The sequence below is a fragment of the Arvicola amphibius genome, chromosome 1, assembly GCF_903992535.2.
Source record: "Arvicola amphibius chromosome 1, mArvAmp1.2, whole genome shotgun sequence".
In the NCBI taxonomy this organism is placed as follows: domain Eukaryota; kingdom Metazoa; phylum Chordata; class Mammalia; order Rodentia; family Cricetidae; genus Arvicola; species Arvicola amphibius.
The window spans coordinates 102,058,906-102,076,387 of record NC_052047.1 but is presented as its reverse complement, the minus strand read 5'-3'; the positions used below and the strand labels follow the sequence as shown (position 1 = coordinate 102,076,387).

At 41.7% G+C, this 17,482-nt stretch overlaps 1 non-coding gene across 1 annotated transcript; it reads right to left on the bottom strand.

Moving 5' to 3' along the window:
- Positions 1-236: 236 nt before the first annotated feature.
- LOC119806053 lies at positions 237-342 on the bottom strand. Its single transcript, XR_005284098.1, has one exon. It is a non-coding gene; the product is annotated as a U6 spliceosomal RNA (small nuclear RNA).
- Positions 343-17,482: the final 17,140 nt, after the last annotated feature.

Sequence of the window (17,482 nt, the reverse complement as noted above, 5' to 3'; positions counted from 1 at the left end):
ATGTGACAATTCCTAATGTAGAACTGGCAGGAATGGAGCTGGCCTTTTGCTTCTGAGCCTCCTTCAGCCTCTAGCCATGGTGTATATGACCAATGGTATACCATTGACCACTGATGTTTCACCTCTTCTCTAGAGACAGAGACAAGTCTTAGAACTAGACATTCACTTGAAAATACCTGACAGCACCGTAAACAAAAATTTCCACAAGTGCCTACATTTTAATATAGAAGCTGTGCAGAAAACTTGAGTGTGTGTTAGTGTGTGTGCAATACTTGTCCACAGGCCATGATAATTTTCTGTGTATCATTCCAAATTTAATATATATGCTTCTGAAGTAAACACCGAAGAAACTATTTAAAATGAGTGAATAAATGAAACAGGACACAGAACTAGGAAAATGACTTGAGGGATTCATGGAACTGATAAAGGAAACAAAAAGAAAGGGATTTGTGAATGAATGGAAGACTTGGAAAAGCAATCAATGCAATAATGAGTTAAGACTCACCAGTATCCAAGGTGATTCCAAAGGGTTAGGGCTCTACACTGAAGTGAAATTGACAAGGACATGACTGTGGGCAGGGCTAAGGGCAGGCTCCCACTTCACAGGCCTGTGGGTGAGGGGAGATGAATGATTAGACTAGGGATAGGTAGTTCAGGTGCCTGAAAACCTGCCACGGGATTTCTCTCACTTGTTGGCCCCCTCTTCTTCTTCATAGCCTGGTAAGAATAATGCTCAGAGAGAGATACCTGTTCAGCTATGATGATTCACAAATGCAGAAAAGCATATATTATATCTCAGAGTGTGTACCTGATCTACCCCATGCCCACAGGGTGCCTGCATACATTTCAGAGGAGTGGAATGGGCACAGGGATTGGCAACAGCCAGTATGAGTCCAACATAAAGTCACTGAGTTATTTGCCTATGCATACAGGGATCCCCACCTACAATCCTGGATCCGTTTCTTTGCTGACCTTTAAGGAACCTAAGGATAAGGAAGATGCAGAAGGGAGGTGAGTGGTTTGCCTGCTCCTCTGTTGCTGAGTCTTTGCTGTTTCTCGGGAGACATTAGTTGATTTTGTTTCCTCAGCCTAGCACCTTCTCAGTGAAGGTGGCAAGCTCCCAGCAGCTCTATAAACATCTGTAAAATGTGTAAGACTTGTCTGATGGTGATAAGATCCTCAGTTCAAGCCTCCCGAGGAGCTACAGCAGGTTGGGTACACACCACCATCATCATCCTAATGAACAGACTCTCGATGCACCTGTCTTGGAATCTCCAGTGCCCTTCTCCAAATTCCAGCCTTAACACACAGGCAACATTTAAACTGTAGGCAGGTCCACACTAAAAGACCAGATATCACCTCTCTTTTGCACGTGGGTCAATCTAGTAGGACCCTTAAGTCAGCACTTGGATCTCTAGCTATAATTTTAAAAATTCACCAATGACATACCCACGGGAAGAGAAATTACACAATCAATACAGTTTTAATTTTCCTATGGCTGCCATGAGGACCAGCCTCCAGGAGTGCAGGGCTCAAAGAGGATCCATAGAGTTGACATACTGTTTTTTTTTTTTAATCTGAGGGGGTAAGGGGAAAAAACACACTCTCTTGATGGTTTCCTTCTTCTATATTCTCTTCATTCTTCTTCTGGCTTTATTTTTCCTCTACATATTGTATATCCCAAGAAAAGTTTTCAGGCAAAATAAAAATACAATGTAGTTACATTCCATTTTCCAAGTGGTTGATTATAATAAATGCAGGTTAAAGAACACATTTTCATTATCCTTACAAAGTCAACCCAAGAGCCCACATACATTTCTGTCTAAGTAACTTGTTACGAATTAAAAGAGTGTGAGCAAGAAGGGTATTTTTCTCAGCCATTTCTGGCAGGTTGCATATCATGATTACAAAGAGTCAATCACTTTGTAACATACCTTGAAAAGTAATCTTATAAGGAATCTTTCTTTGATTAAAGATTTCCATCTCCTCCCCTCCTCTTCCTCCTTCCCTCCCCTCCCTTCCACCCATATCCCCACACCACCCCTCTCCAAAGAAAAAGAGCCATCAGGGTTCCCTTCACTATGTTAAGACCAAGGTCCTCCCAGCTCCCCTAAGTCCAGGAAGGTGAGCAACCAAACTGACAAGGCTCACAATGAGCCCATCCAAGCTGTAGAGTTCATGTTCATTGCCGTTGTCCTTGGTTTCTCAGTCCTCCTCCATCATCAGCCACATTCAGAGAGTCCGGTTTGGTTCTCTGTTCCATCAGTCCCATTCCAACTGGACTTGGTGGACACCCGTTAAATCTGTCCCACTGTCTCAATGGGTGAACGCACTTCTCACAGTCCTAACTTCCTTGCTCATGATCTCCCTCCTTTTGCTCCTCATCAGGACCTTGAGAGCTCAGTCCGGTTCTCCTATGTGGGGCTCTGTCATTTTCTCCATCCAATGCCAGGTGAAGGTTCTATGGTGATATGCAAGATATTCATGAGTATGGCAATAGGATCTGGACATTTCTGGCCCCCTCTCCTCAGCTGCCTAAGGAACTAGCTGGGGGCATCTTCCTGGACACCTGGTAACCCCTCCAGAGTCAAGTCTCTGCCAACCCTAGAATGGCTCCCTTAACTTTGATATATAATTCCTTGTTCCCATATCCACCCTTCCTATATCCCAACCATCCTATTCCCCCAAGCTCTTCCCATCCTCCACTTCACACTTTTCTCTCCCCATCCTCCCAACCCCCCATCCCACCCCAATCCCATGTTCCCATTTTTTGTCCGGCAAACTTGGCTACTTCCAATATCCAGGAGGATAACTATATGTTTTTCTTTGGGTTCACCTTCTTATATAGCTTCTCTAGGATTTTTGACGAACTGTAGGCTTGATGACCTTTATTTATGGCTAGAAACCAATTATGAGTGAGTACATCCCATGTTCATCTTTGTGGGCCTGGGTTACCTCACTCAGGATGGTGTTTCCTATTTCCATCAATTTGCATGCAAAATTCAAGATGTCATTGTTTTTTAACACCGAGTAGTACTCTAATATGTATATATTCCACACTTTCTTCATCCATTCTTCCACTGAAGGGCATCTAGGTTGTTTCCAGGATCTGGCTATTACAAATAATGCTGCTATGAACATAGATGAGCATATGCTTTTGTTGTATGATTGGGCATCTCTTGGGTAGATTCCCAATAGTGGAATTGCTGAGTCCTGGGGTAGGTTGATCCCGTTCCTGAGATACCGCCACACTGCTTTCCAAAGTGGTTGCACAAGTATGCATGTCCACCAGCAATGGATGAGTGTGCCCCTTACCCCACAACCTCTCCAGCAAAAGTTATTATTGGTGTTTTGGATTTTAGCCAATCTGACAGGTGTAAGATGATATCTGAATAATGTCTGTGTTGCTGGGGCTATACGTAGGAAGCGGTCTCCTGTGCCCAAATGTTGTAGAGTACTTCCCACTTTCTCCTCTAACAGGTTCAGTGTGTTCAGATTGATATTGAGGTCTTTAATCCATTTGGACTTGAGTTTTGTGCATGGTGATAAACACGGATCTACTTTCATTCTTCTACAGGTTGACATCCAGTTATGCCAGCACCATTTGTTGAAGATGCTTTCTTTCTTCCATTGTGTGCTTTTAGCTCCTTTATCAAAAACCAGGTGTTCATAGATTTGTGGGTTAAGATCTGGGTCTTCTATTCGATTCCAGTGGTCAACTTCTCTATTTTTATGCCAATACCAAGCTGTTTTCAATACTGTAGCTCTGTAATAGAGTTTGAAGTCAGGGATGGTAATGCCTCCAGAAGTTCCTTTATTGTATAAGATTGTTTTGGCTATCCTGGGTTTCTTGTTCTTCCATATACAGTTGATTATTGTCCTCTCAAGATCTGTGAAGAATTTTGATGGGATCTTTAAGGGGATTGCATTAAATCTATAGATTGCCTTTGGTAGAATTGCCATTTTTACTATGTTGATCCTCCCAATCCATGAGCAAGGGAGATCCTTCCATTTTCTGGTATCCTCTTCAATTTCTTTCTTCAAAGACTTAAAGTTGTTGTCAAATAGGTCTTTCACTTCCTTGGTTAGAGTTACCCCAAGATATTTTATGCTACTTGTGGCTATCATGAAAGGTGATGCTTCTCTGATTTCTTTCTCTGATTCTTTATCCTTTGTATATAGGAGGGCGACTAATTTTTTGGAGTTGATCTTGTATCCTGCCACGATACTAAAGGAGTTTATCAGCTGTAGGAGTTCTTTGGTGGAGTTTTTCGGGTCGCTTATGTACACTATCATATCATCAGCAAATAACGAAAGTTTAACTTCCTTTCCAATTCGAATCCCCTTGATCCCTTTGTGCTGTCTTATTGCTACTGCTAAAACTTCAAGCACTATATTGAAGAGAGAGTGGACAGCCTTGTCGCATTCCTGAATTTAGTGGGATGGTCTTGAGTTTCTCTCCATTTAATTTGATGTTAGCTGTCGGCTTGCTGTAAATAGCCTTTATTATATTTAGGAATCACCCTTGTATCCCTAATCTCTCCAAGACCTTTATTATAAAGGGGTGCTGAATTTTGTCAAATGCTTTTTCTGCATCTAATGAGATGACCATATGGTTTTTATCCTTCAGTTTGTTTATATGATGGATTACATTGATAGATTTTTTTCTTTTTATTTTTTTTCTCATGGTTTATTTTTTTTATATTTAAAAATTTCCATCTCCTTCTCTCCTCCTCCCTCCTCCCTCCCCTCCTCCTCCCGCTTCCCTCCTCTCCTTTTTCCCCTTCCCTCCCCTTCCCTCCACCCATACCTCCCCTCCCTCCCTCTCACGGCCAAGGAGCCATCAGGGTTCCCCACTCTATGCTAAGACCAAGGTCCTCCCAACTCCCCCCAGGTCCAGGAAGGTGATCGACCAAGCTGAGAAGGCTCCCACAGAGCCCGTCCATGCAGAAGAATCAGAGCCCAGAGCCATTGTCCTTTGCTTCTCAGTCAGCCCCCGCTGTTGGGCCACATTCAGAGAGACGGGTTTGGTCGCATGCTCCATCAGTCCCATTCCATCTGGAATTGGTGATCTCCCTTTAGTTCTGTCCCACCGTCTCCATGAGTGAACGCACCCCTCTCATTCCTGACTTTCTCCATCATGTTCGCTCCTTCTGCTCCTCATCAGGACCTTGGGAGCTCAGTCCAGTGCTCCAATGTGGGGCTCAGTCACCTTCCCCATCTGTCGCCAGCTGGAGGTTCCCTCACGGTCCTGACTTTCTTTCTCATGTTCTCTCTCCTTCTGCTCCTCATCAGTACCTTGGGAGCTCAGTCCTGTGCTCCAATGTGGGGCTCTGTCATTTTCTTCATCTGTCGTCAGGTGGAGGTTCTATGGTGATATGCAAGAAATTCATCAGTATGGATATAGGAACTGGCCTTTTCAGGCTCCCTCTCCTCAGCTGCCCAAGGAACTAACTGGGGGTGTCTCCCTGGAAACCTGGGAACCCCTCTAGGGTCAAGTCTCTTGACAACCCTCAGGTAGCTCCTTAAATTAAGATATATGCTTCCCTGCTCCTATATCCACCCTTCCTATATCCCAAGCACCCCATTCCTCCGAGCTCCCCCCATTCCCCTTCACACTTTTCTCTCCGCATCTTCCCTTGGCCCAGTCTCGCCCATCCCTCAAGTTCCCAATTTTGCCTGGCAATCGTGTCTACTTCAATATCCAGGAGGATTACTATATCTTTTTTTGGGAGTTCACCTTCTTATTATTTTCTCAAGGATCCCGAATTTATAGGCTCGATGTCCTTTAATTATGGCTAGAAACCGAATATGAGTGAGTACATCCCATGTTCATCTTTTTGGGTCTGGGTTACCTCACTCAGAATAGTGTTTTCTATTTCCATCCATTTGCCTGCAAAATTCAAGATGTCATTGTTTTTTACCACTGAGTAGTATTCTAGCATGTATATATTCCACAGTTTCACACAGTTTCTTCATCCATTCTTCCACTGAAGGGCATCTAGGTTGTTTCCAGGATCTGGCTATTACAAATAATTCTGCTATGAACATAGATGAGCATATGCTTTTGTTGTATGATTGGGCATCTCTTGGGTAGATTCCCAATAGTGGAATTGCTGGGTCCTGGGGTAGGTTGATCCCGAATTTCTTGAGATACCGCCACACTGCTTTCCAAAGTGGTTGCACAAGTGTGCATTCCCACCAGCAATGGATGAGTGTACCCCTTACCCCACAACCTCTCCAGCAAAGGTTATTATTGGTGTTTTGGATTTTAGCCAATCTGACAGGTGTAAGATGATATCTCAAAGTTGTTTTGATTTGCATTTCCCTGATAGTTAGGGAGGTTGAGCATGACCTTAAGTGTCTTTTGGCCATTCGAACTTCTTCTGTTGAGAATTCTCTGTTCAGTTCAGTGCCCCATTATTTAATTGGGTTAATTGGCATTTTACCGTCTAGTCTCTTGAGTTCCTTATATATTTTAGAGATCAGACCTTTGTCAGTTGCAGGGTTGGTGAAGATGGTTTCCCAGTCAGTTGGCTGCCTTTGTGTCTTAGTACCAATGTCCTTTGCTTTACAGAAGCTGCTAAACTTCAGGAGGTCCCATTTATTCAATGTTGCCCTTAATGTCTGTGCAGCTGGGGTTATGCGCAGAAAACGGTTCCCTGTGCCCATTTGTTGTAGAGTACTTCCCACTTTCTCCTCTATCAAGCTCAATGTGTTCAGATTAATATTGAGGTCTTTAATCCATTTGGACTTGAGTTTTGTGCATGGTGATAGATATGGATCTACTTTCATTCTTCTACAGGTTGACATCCAGTTATGCCAGCACCATTTGTTGAAGATGCCCTCTTTCTTCCATGTGTACTTTTGGCTCCTTTATCAAAAATCAGGTGTTCGAAGGTTTGTGGTTTAAGATCCAGGTCTTCTATACGATTCCATTGGTCAACTTCTCTGTTTTTTTTTTTCCTCATGGTTTATTATTTTTTTTTAATAATTAAAATTTCCATCTCCTTCCCTCCTCCTCCCCCCTCCCTCCCCTCCTCCTCCCTCTTCCCTCCCCTCCTTTTCCCCCTTCCCTACCCTCCCCTCCACCCATACCTCCATCCCTCCCTCTCACGGCCAAGGAGCCATCAGGGTTCCCCACTCTATGCTAAGACCAAGGTCCTCCCAACTCCCCCCTGGTCCAGGAAGGTGATCGACCAAGCTGAGAAGGCTCCCACAGAGCCCGTCCATGAAGAAGAATCAGAGCCCAGAGCCACTGTCCTTTGCTTCTCAGTCAGCCCCCGCTGTTGGCCACATTCAGAGAGACGGGTTTGGTCGTGATCCATCAGTCCCATTCCATCTGGAGGTGGTGATCTCCCATTAGTTCTGTCCCACCGTCTCCATGAGTGAACGCACCCCTCTCGTTCCTGACTTTCTCCCTCATGTTCTCGCTCCTTCTGCTCCTCATCAGGACCTTGGGAGCTCAGTCCAGTGCTCCAATGTGGGGCTCAGTCACCTTCCCCATCTGTCGCCAGCTGGAGGTTCCCTCACGGTCCTGACTTTCTTTCTCATGTTCTCTCTCCTTCTGCTCCTTATCAGGACCTTGGGAGCTCAGTCCGGTGCTCCAATGTGGGGCTCTGTCATTTTCTTCATCTATCGTCAGGTGGAGGTTCTCACTCAGAATAGTGTTTTCTATTTCCATCCATTTGCCTGCAAAATTCAAGATGTCATTGTTTTTTACCACTGAGTAGTATTCTAGCATGTATATATTCCACAGTTTCACACAGTTTCTTCATCCATTCTTCCACTGAAGGGCATCTAGGTTGTTTCCAGGATCTGGCTATTACAAATAATGCTGCTATGAACATAGATGAGCATATGCTTTTGTTGTATGATTGGGCATTTCTTGGGTAGATTCCCAATAGTGGAATTGCTGGGTCCTGGGGTAGGTTGATCCCGAATTTCCTGAGAAACCGCCACACTGCTTTCCAAAGTGGTTGCACAAGTGTGCATTCCCACCAGCAATGGATGAGTGTACCCCTTACCCCACAACCTCTCCAGCAAAGGTTATTATTGGTGTTTTGGATTTTAGCCAATCTGACAGGTGTAAGATGATATCTCAAAGTTGTTTTGATTTGCATTTCCCTGATAGTTAGGGAGGTTGAGCATGACCTTAAGTGTCTTTTGGCCATTCGAACTTCTTCTGTTGAGAATTCTCTGTTCAGTTCAGTGCCCCATTTTTTAATTGGGTTAATTGGCATTTTACCGTCTAGTCTCTTGAGTTCCTTATATATTTTAGAGATCAGACCTTTGTCTGTTGCAGGGTTGGTGAAGATCTTTTCCCAGTCAGTAGGCTGCCTTTGTGTCTTAGTGACAATGTCCTTTGCTTTACAGAAGCTGCTCAACTTCAGGAGGTCCCATTTATTCAATGTTGCCCTTAAAGTCTGTGCAGCTGGGGTTATGCGTAGGAAACGGTTCCCTGTGCCCATTTGTTGTAGAGTACTTCCCACTTTCTCCTCTATCAAGCTCAATGTGTTCAAATTAATATTGAGGTCTTTAATCCATTTGGACTTGAGTTTTGTGCATGGTGATAGATATGGATCTACTTTCATTCTTCTACAGGTTGACATCCAGTTAAGCCAGCACCATTTGTTGAAGATGCCCTCTTTCTTCCATTGTGTACTTTTGGCTCCTTTATCAAAAATCAGGTGTTCATAGGTTTGTGGGTTAAGATCCGGGTCTTCTATACGATTCCATTGGTCAACTTCTCTGTTTTTATGCCAATACCAAGCTGTTTTCAATACTGTAGCTTTGTAATAGAGTTTGAAGTCAGGGATGGTAATGCCTCCTGAAGTTCCTTTATTGTATAAGATTTTTTTGGCTATCCTGGGTTTCTTGTTTTTCCATATAAAGTTGATTATTGTCCTCTCAATCTCTGTGAAGAATTTTAATGGGACCTTGATTGGGATTGCATTGAATCTATAGATTGCTTTTGGTAGAATTGCCATTTTTACTATGTTGATCCTCCCAATCCACGAGCAGGGGAGATGCTTCCATTTTCTGGTATCCTCTTCAATTTCTTTCTTCAAAGACTTAAAGTTCTTGTCAAATAAATCCTTCACTTCCTTGGTTAGAGATACTCCCAGATATCTTATGCTATTTGCGGCTATTGTGAAAGGTGATACTTCTCTGATTTCCCTCTCTGCTTCCTTATCCTTTGTGTATAGGAGGGCGACTGATTTTTTGGAGTTGATCTTGTAACCTGTCACGTTACTGAAGGAGTTTATCAGCTGTAGGAGTTCTTTGGTGGAGTTTTTGGGGTCGCTTATGTATACTATCATATCATCTGCAAATAATGAAAGTTTAACTTCTTCCTTTCCAAATTGAATCCCCTTGATTCCCTTATGTTGTCTTATTGCTATTGCTAGAACTTCAAGCACTATATTGAAGAGATAAGGCGAGAGTGGACAGCCTTGTCATGTTCCTGAATTTAGTGGGATAGCCTTGAGTTTCTCTCCGTTTAATTTTATGTTAGCTGTTGGCTTGCTGTAAATAACTTTTATTATATTTAGGAATGACCCTTGTATCCCTAATCTCTCCAAAACCTTTATCATAAAAGGGTGCTGAATTTTGTCAAATGCTTTTTCAGCATCTAATGAGATGACCATATGGTTTTTTCTTCAGTTTATTTATATGATGGATTACATTGATAGATTTTGATATGTTGAACCAGCCCTGCATCTCTGGGATGAAGCCTACTTGATCGTAATGGATAATTTTTCTAATGTGTTCTTGGATTCGGTTTGCCAGTATTTTATTGAGAATTTTTGCGTCAATGTTCATGAGTGAGATTGGCCTGTAATTCTCTTTCTTGGTTGAGTCTTTGTGTGGTTTAGGTATCAGGGTAATTGTAGCTTCATAGAAGGAATTTGGCAGTGACTCTTGTGTTTCTATATTATGAAATACCTTAAGGAGTATAGGTATTAGGTCTTCTTGGAAGTTCTTGTAGAATTCCGCATTGAAACCATCTGGTCCTGGCCTCTTTTTGGTAGGGAGGTTTCTGATAACAGTTTCTAATTCTTTGCAACTAACAGGACAATTTAGAGCATTTATCTGGTCCTGGTTTAACTTTGGTATATGGTATTTATCTAAAAAACTGTCCATTTCTTTTACATTTTCCAATTTTGTGGCATACAGGCTTTTGTAGTAAGATCTAATGATTTTCTGAATTTCCTCTGTGTCTGTGGTTATGTCCCCCTTTTCATTTCTGATCTTATTAATTTCTGTGTTCTCCCTCTGCCGTTTGATTAGTTTGGCTAAGGGTTTGTCAATCTTGTTGATTTTCTCCAAGAACCAGCTTCTTTTTTCATTGATTCTTTGGATTGTTTTCTGTGTTTCTATTTTGTTGATTTCTGCCCTCAGTTTGATTATTTCCAGTCTTCTACTTCTCCTAGGTGAGTCTGCTTCTTTTTTTTCCAGAGCTTTCAGGTGTGCTGTTAAGTCACCAATGAGTGCTTTCTCCATTTTCTTTAAGTGGGCACTTAGTGCTATGAACTTTCCTCTTAGCACTGCTTTCATTGTGTCCCATAGGTTTGAGTATGTTGTGTCTTTGTTTTCATTAAATTCAAGAAAGACTTTAATTTCTTTCTTTATTTCTTCCTTGACCCAGGTGTGGGTCAGTAGTTGACTGTTCAGTTTCCATGAGTTTGTGGGCTTTCTGGGGGTAGCATTGTTGTTGAATTCTAATTTTAATCCATGGTGATCCGATAAGACACAGGTGGTTACTAATATTTTTTTGTAACTCTGGAAGTTTGCTTTGTTACCAAGTATATGGTCAATTTTCGAAAAGGTTCCATGAGCCGCAGAGAAGAAGGTATATTCTTTCCTATTTGGGTGGAATGTTCTATAGATGTCTGTTAAGTCCATTTGGTTCATTACCTCCATTAAGTCTTTCAATTCTCTGTTAGGTTTCTGTCTGATTGACCTGTCCATTGGTGAGAGAGGAGTGTTGAAGTCTCCAACTATTAGTGTGTGTGGTTTGATGGCTGCCTTGAGTTCTAGAAGTGTTTCTTTTACATAAGTGGGAGCTTTTATATTAGGGGCATAGATATTCAGGATTGAGACTTCATTCTGATGGATTTTTCCTGTTATGAGTATAAAGTGTCCTTTTCCATCTCTTCTGATTGATTTTAGTTTGAAGTCAACTTTGTTCAAAATTAGTATGGCCACACCCACTTGTTTCTTAGGGCCATTTGCTTGATAAACCTTTTCCCAACCCTTTACTCTGAGTAGGTGTCTGTCTTTGTGGTTGAGGTGTGTTTCTTGTAAACAGCAAAATGTTGGATTCTGTTTTCATATCCAGTCTCTTAGCCTGTGCCTTTTTATAGGTGAATTGAGTCCATTGATATTAAGTGATATTAATGACCAGTGGTTGTTAACTTCAGTCATTTTTAGTAGTAGAGTTTGTGTGTTTCCCTTCTTCTAGTTGTGCTGGTGAAGGGTCGCTATATGCCTGAGTTATTTTTTTTTCTCATGGTTTATTTTTTTTTATATTTAAAAATTTCCATCTCCTTCCCTCCTCCTCCCCCCTCCCTCCCCTCCTCCTCTCCCTTTCCTCCCCTCCTTCTCCCCCTTCCCTCCCCTCCCCTCCACCCATACCTCCCCTCCCTCCCTCTCAAGGCCAAGGAGCCATCAGTGTTCCCCACTCTATGCTAAGACCAAGGTCCTCCCAACTCCCCCAGGTCCAGGAAGGTGATCGACCAAGCTGAGAAGGCTCCCACAGAGCCCGTCCATGAAGAACAATCAGAGCCCAGCGCCATTGTCATTTGCTTCTCAGTCAGCCTCCGCTGTTGGCCACAGTCAGAGAGCCGGGTTTGGTCGCATGATCCATCAGTCCCATTCCAACTGGAGTTGGTGATCTCCCAGGAGGGCGACTGATTTTTTGGAGTTGATCTTGTATCCTGCCACGTTACTGAAGGTGTTTATCAGCTCTAGGAGTTCTTTGGTGGAGTTTTTGGGGTCGCTTATGTATACTATCATATCATCTGCAAATAATGAAAGTTTAACTTCTTCCTTTCCAAATTGAATCCCCTTGATTCCCTTATGTTGTCTTATTGCTATTGCTAGAACTTCAAGCACTATATTGAAGAGATAAGGAGAGAGTGGACAGCCTTGTCGTGTTCCTGAATTTAGTGGGATAGCCTTGAGTTTCTCTCCGTTTAATTTGATGTTAGCTGTCGGCTTGCTGTAAATAGCTTTTATTATATTTAGGAATGACCCTTGTATCCCTAATCTCTCCAAGACCTTTATCATAAAAGGGTGCTGAATTTTGTCAAATGCTTTTTCAGCATCTAATGAGATGACCATATGGTTTTTTTCCTTCAGTTTGTTTATATGATGGATTACATTAATAGATTTTCGTATGTTGAACCAGCCCTGCATCTCTGGGATGAAGCCTACCTGATCGTAATGGATAATTTTTCTAATGTGTTCTTGGATTCGGTTTGCCAGTATTTTATTGAGAATTTTTGCGTCAATGTTCATGAGTGAGATTGGCCTGTAATTCTCTTTCTTGGTTGAGTCTTTGTGTGGTTTAGGTATCAGGGTAACTGTAGCTTCATAGAAGGAATTTGGCAGTGACTCTTGTGTTTCTATATTATGAAATACCTTAAGGAGTATAGGTATTAGGTCTTCTTGGAAGTTCTGGTAGAATTCCGCATTGAAACCATCTGGTCCTGGGCTCTTTTTGGTAGGGAGGTTTCTGATAACAGTATCTAATTCTTCGCGACTAACAGGACGATTTAGAGCATTTACCTGGTCCTGGTTTAACTTTGGTATATGGTATTTATCTAAAAAACTGTCCATTTCTTTTACATTTTCCAATTTTGTGGCATACAGGCTTTTGTAGTAAAATCTAATGATTTTCTGAATTTCCTCTGTGTCTGTGGTTATGTCCCCCTTTTCATTTCTGATCTTGTTAATTTGCGTGTTCTCCCTCTGCCGTTTGATTAGTTTGGCTAAGGGTTTGTCAATCTTGTTGATTTTCTCCAAGAACCAGCTTCTTGTTTCATTGATTCTTTGGATTGTTTTCTGTGTTTCTATTTTGTTGATTTCTGCCCTCAATTTGATTATTTCCAGTCTTCTACTTCTCCTAGGTGAGTCTGCTTCTTTTTTTTCCAGGGCTTTCAGGTGTGCTGTTAAGTCACCAATGAGCGCTTTCTCCGTTTTCTTTAAGTGGGCACCTAGTGCTATGAACTTTCCTCTTAGCACTGCTTTCATTGTGTCCCATAGGTTTGAGTATGTTGTGTCTTTGTTTTCATTAAATTCAAGAAAGACTTTAATTTCTTTCTTTATTTCTTCCTTGACCCACGTGTGGGTCAGTAGTTGACTGTTCAGTTTCCATGAGTTTGTGGGTTTTCTGGGGGTAGCATTGTTGTTGAATTCTAATTTTAATCCATGGTGATCCGATAAGACACAGGTGGTTACTAATATTTTTTTGTAACTCTGGAAGTTTGCTTTGTTACCAAGTATATGGTCAATTTTCGAAAAGGTTCCATGAGCCGCAGAGAAGAAGGTATATTCTTTCCTATTTGGGTGGAATGTTCTATAGATGTCTGTTAAGTCCATTTGGTTCATTACCTCCATTAAGTCTTTCAATTCTCTGTTAGGTTTCTGTCTGATTGACCTGTCCATTGGTGAGAGAGGAGTGTTGAAGTCTCCAACTATTAGTGTGTGTGGTTTGATGGCTGCCATGAGTTCTAGAAGTGTTTCTTTTACATAAGTGGGAGCTTTTATATTAGGGGCATAGATATTCAGGATTGAGACTTCATTCTGATGGATTTTTCCTGTTATGAGTATAAAGTGTCCCTTTCCATCTCTTCTGATTGATTTTAGTTTGAAGTCAACTTTGTTGGAAATTAGTATGGCCACACCCGCATGTTTCTTAGGGCCATTTGCTTGATAAACCTTTTCCCAACCCTTTACTCTGAGTAGGTGTCTGTCTTTGTGGTTGAGGTGTGTTTCTTGTAAACAGCAAAATGTTGGATTCTGTTTTCGTATCCAGTCTTTTAGCCTGTGCCATTTTATACGTGAATTGAGTCCATTGATATTAAGTGATATTAATGACCAGTGGTTGTTAACTTCAGTCATTTTTAGTAGTAGAGTTTGTGGATTTTCCTTCTTCTAGTTGTGCTGGTGAAGGGTCGCTAGATGCCTGAGTTATTGTGGGCATTGTTGGACTCCTTGGTTTGTGCTTTTCCTTCTATTACTTTCTGTAAGGCTGGATTTGTGGCTGCGTATTGTTTAAATCTGTTTTTGTCCTGGAATATATTGTTTTCTCCATCGATGGTGAATGCAAGCTTTGCTGGGTATAGTAGTCTAGGCTTGCATCCATGTTCCCTTAGTGTCTGTAGCACATCTCTCCAAGACCTTCTGGCTTTCATGGTTTCCAGTGAGAAGTCAGGTGTAATTCTGATAGGTTTCCCTTTATATGTTACTTGACCTTTTTCCTTTGCAGCTCTTAATATCTGTTCTTTATTCTGTATGTTTTGTGTTTTGATTAATATATGGCGTGGGGATGCTTTCTTTTGATCCAGTCTATTTGGTATTCTGTAGGCTTCTTGTACCTTCATAGGAACATCCTTCTTTAGGTTGGGGAAGTTTTCTTCTATAATTTTGTTGAAAATGTTTTCTGGGCCTTTGAGTTGTAATTCTTCTCCTTCTTCTACCCCAATTATTCTTAGGTTTGGTCTTTTCATGGTGTCCCAGACTTCCTGAATGTTTTGTGTTAAGAATTTGTTAGATTTGTTTAGTTCTTTAATCTGTGAATTTATTTCCTCTATAGTATCTTCAGAGTCTGAGATTCTTTCTTCCATCTCTTGTATTCGGTTGGAAATACTTGTCTCTGAAGTTTCTGTTCGTTTACTCAGAGTTTCCATTTCCACTCTTCCCTCAGATTGTGTTTTCTTCAATACCTCCATTTCATTTATCAGGTCTTGTACTGTTTCCCTTACCTGTTTGATTGCTTTTTCTTGTTTTTCTTGTTTTTCTTGGGTATCTTTGAGAGATTTATTTATTTCGTCTACCTTTTTGTTTGTCATCTCCATTTCTTTATGGCAGTTTTTTACCTCCTGTTTAAGGTCCTCTATTATTTTCATAAAGTACTGTTTAAGGTCGGTTTCTTCTATATCTTCTGGGGTAGGGTGTTCAATTCTTGTTGTTTCGGGATGTCTGGCTTGTGGTGATGTCATGTTGCCTTTCATGTTGTTGGAGGAGCTCCTGCATTGGCGCCTGCCCATCTCTTCCTTCAAAAGGAGCCCGGAGGCGTTTGGTGTCCTAGACCAATCTTTGCTGTGACTGAAACTGGTTGGATCTCCCCAGTGCCAGAGGAGGACATATTCCTTGCGTCACAATCTGAAGAAGCCTGCACTCCCTTGCAGGAATCCTCAGACCTGCCTGGAGGCCAGAGTCTGACTCCTCTGGGTGGATGGCCTTAGAACAGGAGCAGGACACCTGAGAACACTAGGGAATGCTTGGGAGACACAGGGACGGGAGAAACAGACACAAGCCTGCAGAGGGAAGTGGGGGTAGGGGGTCTGTGCTCTCTTCCAGGGCAGGTTGCCCCAGGGTCCGCATTCACTCACCAGTTCAGATGGAATGTCAGTGCACAGGATCAGGGATTCCAGGCAGCCCAGGGTCGCAGCCCAGACAAAAGGGCCAAGGTGGGGGCAGGGCGGGATGGAATACCACACAGCGAACCTGCCAGCACCATCTGAAGGAGCCCGCACCCAACCGCAGGAATCCTCAGACCTGCCTGGAGGCCAGAGTCTGACCCCTTTGGGTGGATGGCCTTAGAACAGGAGCAGGACACCTAGAACACTAGGGAAAGCTTGGGAGACACAGGGACGAGAGAAACAGACACAAGCCTGCAGAGGGAAGTGGGGGCAGGGGGACATTGATAGATTTTTGTATGTTGAACCAGCCCTGCATCTCTGCGATGAAGCCTACTTGATCATAGTGGATAATTTTGCTAATGTGGTCTTGGATTCTGTTTGCCAGTATTTTATTGAGAATTTTTGCATCAATGTTCATGAGTGAGATTGGCCTGTAATTCTCTTTCTTGGTTGAGTGTTTGTGTGGTTTAGGTATCAGGGTAATTATAGCTTCATAAAAGGAATTTGGCAATGACTGTTCTGTTTCTATATTATGAAATACCTTAAGGAGTATAGGTATTAGGTCTTCTTAGAAGTTCTGGTAGAATTCTGCATTGAACCCATCAGGTCCTGGGCTCTTTTTGGTAGGGAGGTTTCTGATAACAGTTTCTAATTCTTCGCGACTAACAGGACTTTTTAGAGCATTTACCTTGTCCTGGTTTAACTTTGGTATATGGTACTTATCTAAAAAACTGTCCATTTCTTTTACATTTTCCAATTTTGTGGCATACAGGCTTTTGTAGTAAGATCTAATGATTCTCTGAATTTCCTCTGTGTCTGTGGTTTTGTCCCCTTTTTCATTTCTGATCTTATTAATTTGTGTGTTATCTCTCTGCCGTTTGATTAGTTTGGCTAAGGGTTTGTCAATCTTGTTGATTTTCTCCAAGAACCAGCTTCTTGTTTCATTGATTCTTTGGATTGTTTTCTGTGTTTCTATTTTGTTGATTTCTGCCCTCAGTTTGATAATTTCCAGTCTTCTACTCCTCCTAGGTGAGTCTGCTTCTTTCTTTTCTAAAGCTTTCAGGTGTGCTGTTAAGTCTCCAATGTGTGCTTTCTCCGTTTTTTTTAAAGTGGGCACTTAGTGCTATGAATTTTTCTCTTATCACTGCTTTCATAGTGTCCCATAAGTTTGAGTATGTTGTGTCTTTATTTTCATTACATTCAAGAAAGACTTTAATTTCTTTCTTTATTTCTTCCTTGACCCAGGTGTGGGTCAGTAGTTGACTGTTCAGTTTCCATGAGTTTGTAGGCTTTCTGAGGGTAGCATTGTTGTTGAATTCTAATTTTAATTCATGGTGATCTGATAAGATGCATGTGGTTACTAATATTTTTTTGTAACTGTGGAAGTTTGCTTTGTTACCGAGTATGTGGTCAATTTTCAAAAAGGTTCCATGAGCTGCAGAGAAGAATGTATATTTTTTCCTGTTTAGGTGAAATGTTCTATAGATGTCTGTTAAGTCCATTTGGTTCATTACCTCTATTAAATCTCTTAATTCTCTGTTAGGTTTCTGTCCAATTGACCTGTCCATTGGTGAAAGAGGAGTGTTGAAGTCTCCAACTATTAGTGTGTGGTTTGATGGCTGCCTTGAGTTCTAGAAGTGTTTCTTTTACATAAGTGGGAGCTTTTATATTAGGGGCATAGATATTCAGGATTGAGACTTCGTTCTGATAGATTTTTCCTGTAATGAGTATAAACTGTCCCTTTCCATCTCTTCTGATTGATTTTAGTTTGAAGTCAACTTTGTTCAAAATTAGTATGGCCACACCTGCTTGTTTCTTAGGTGCATTTG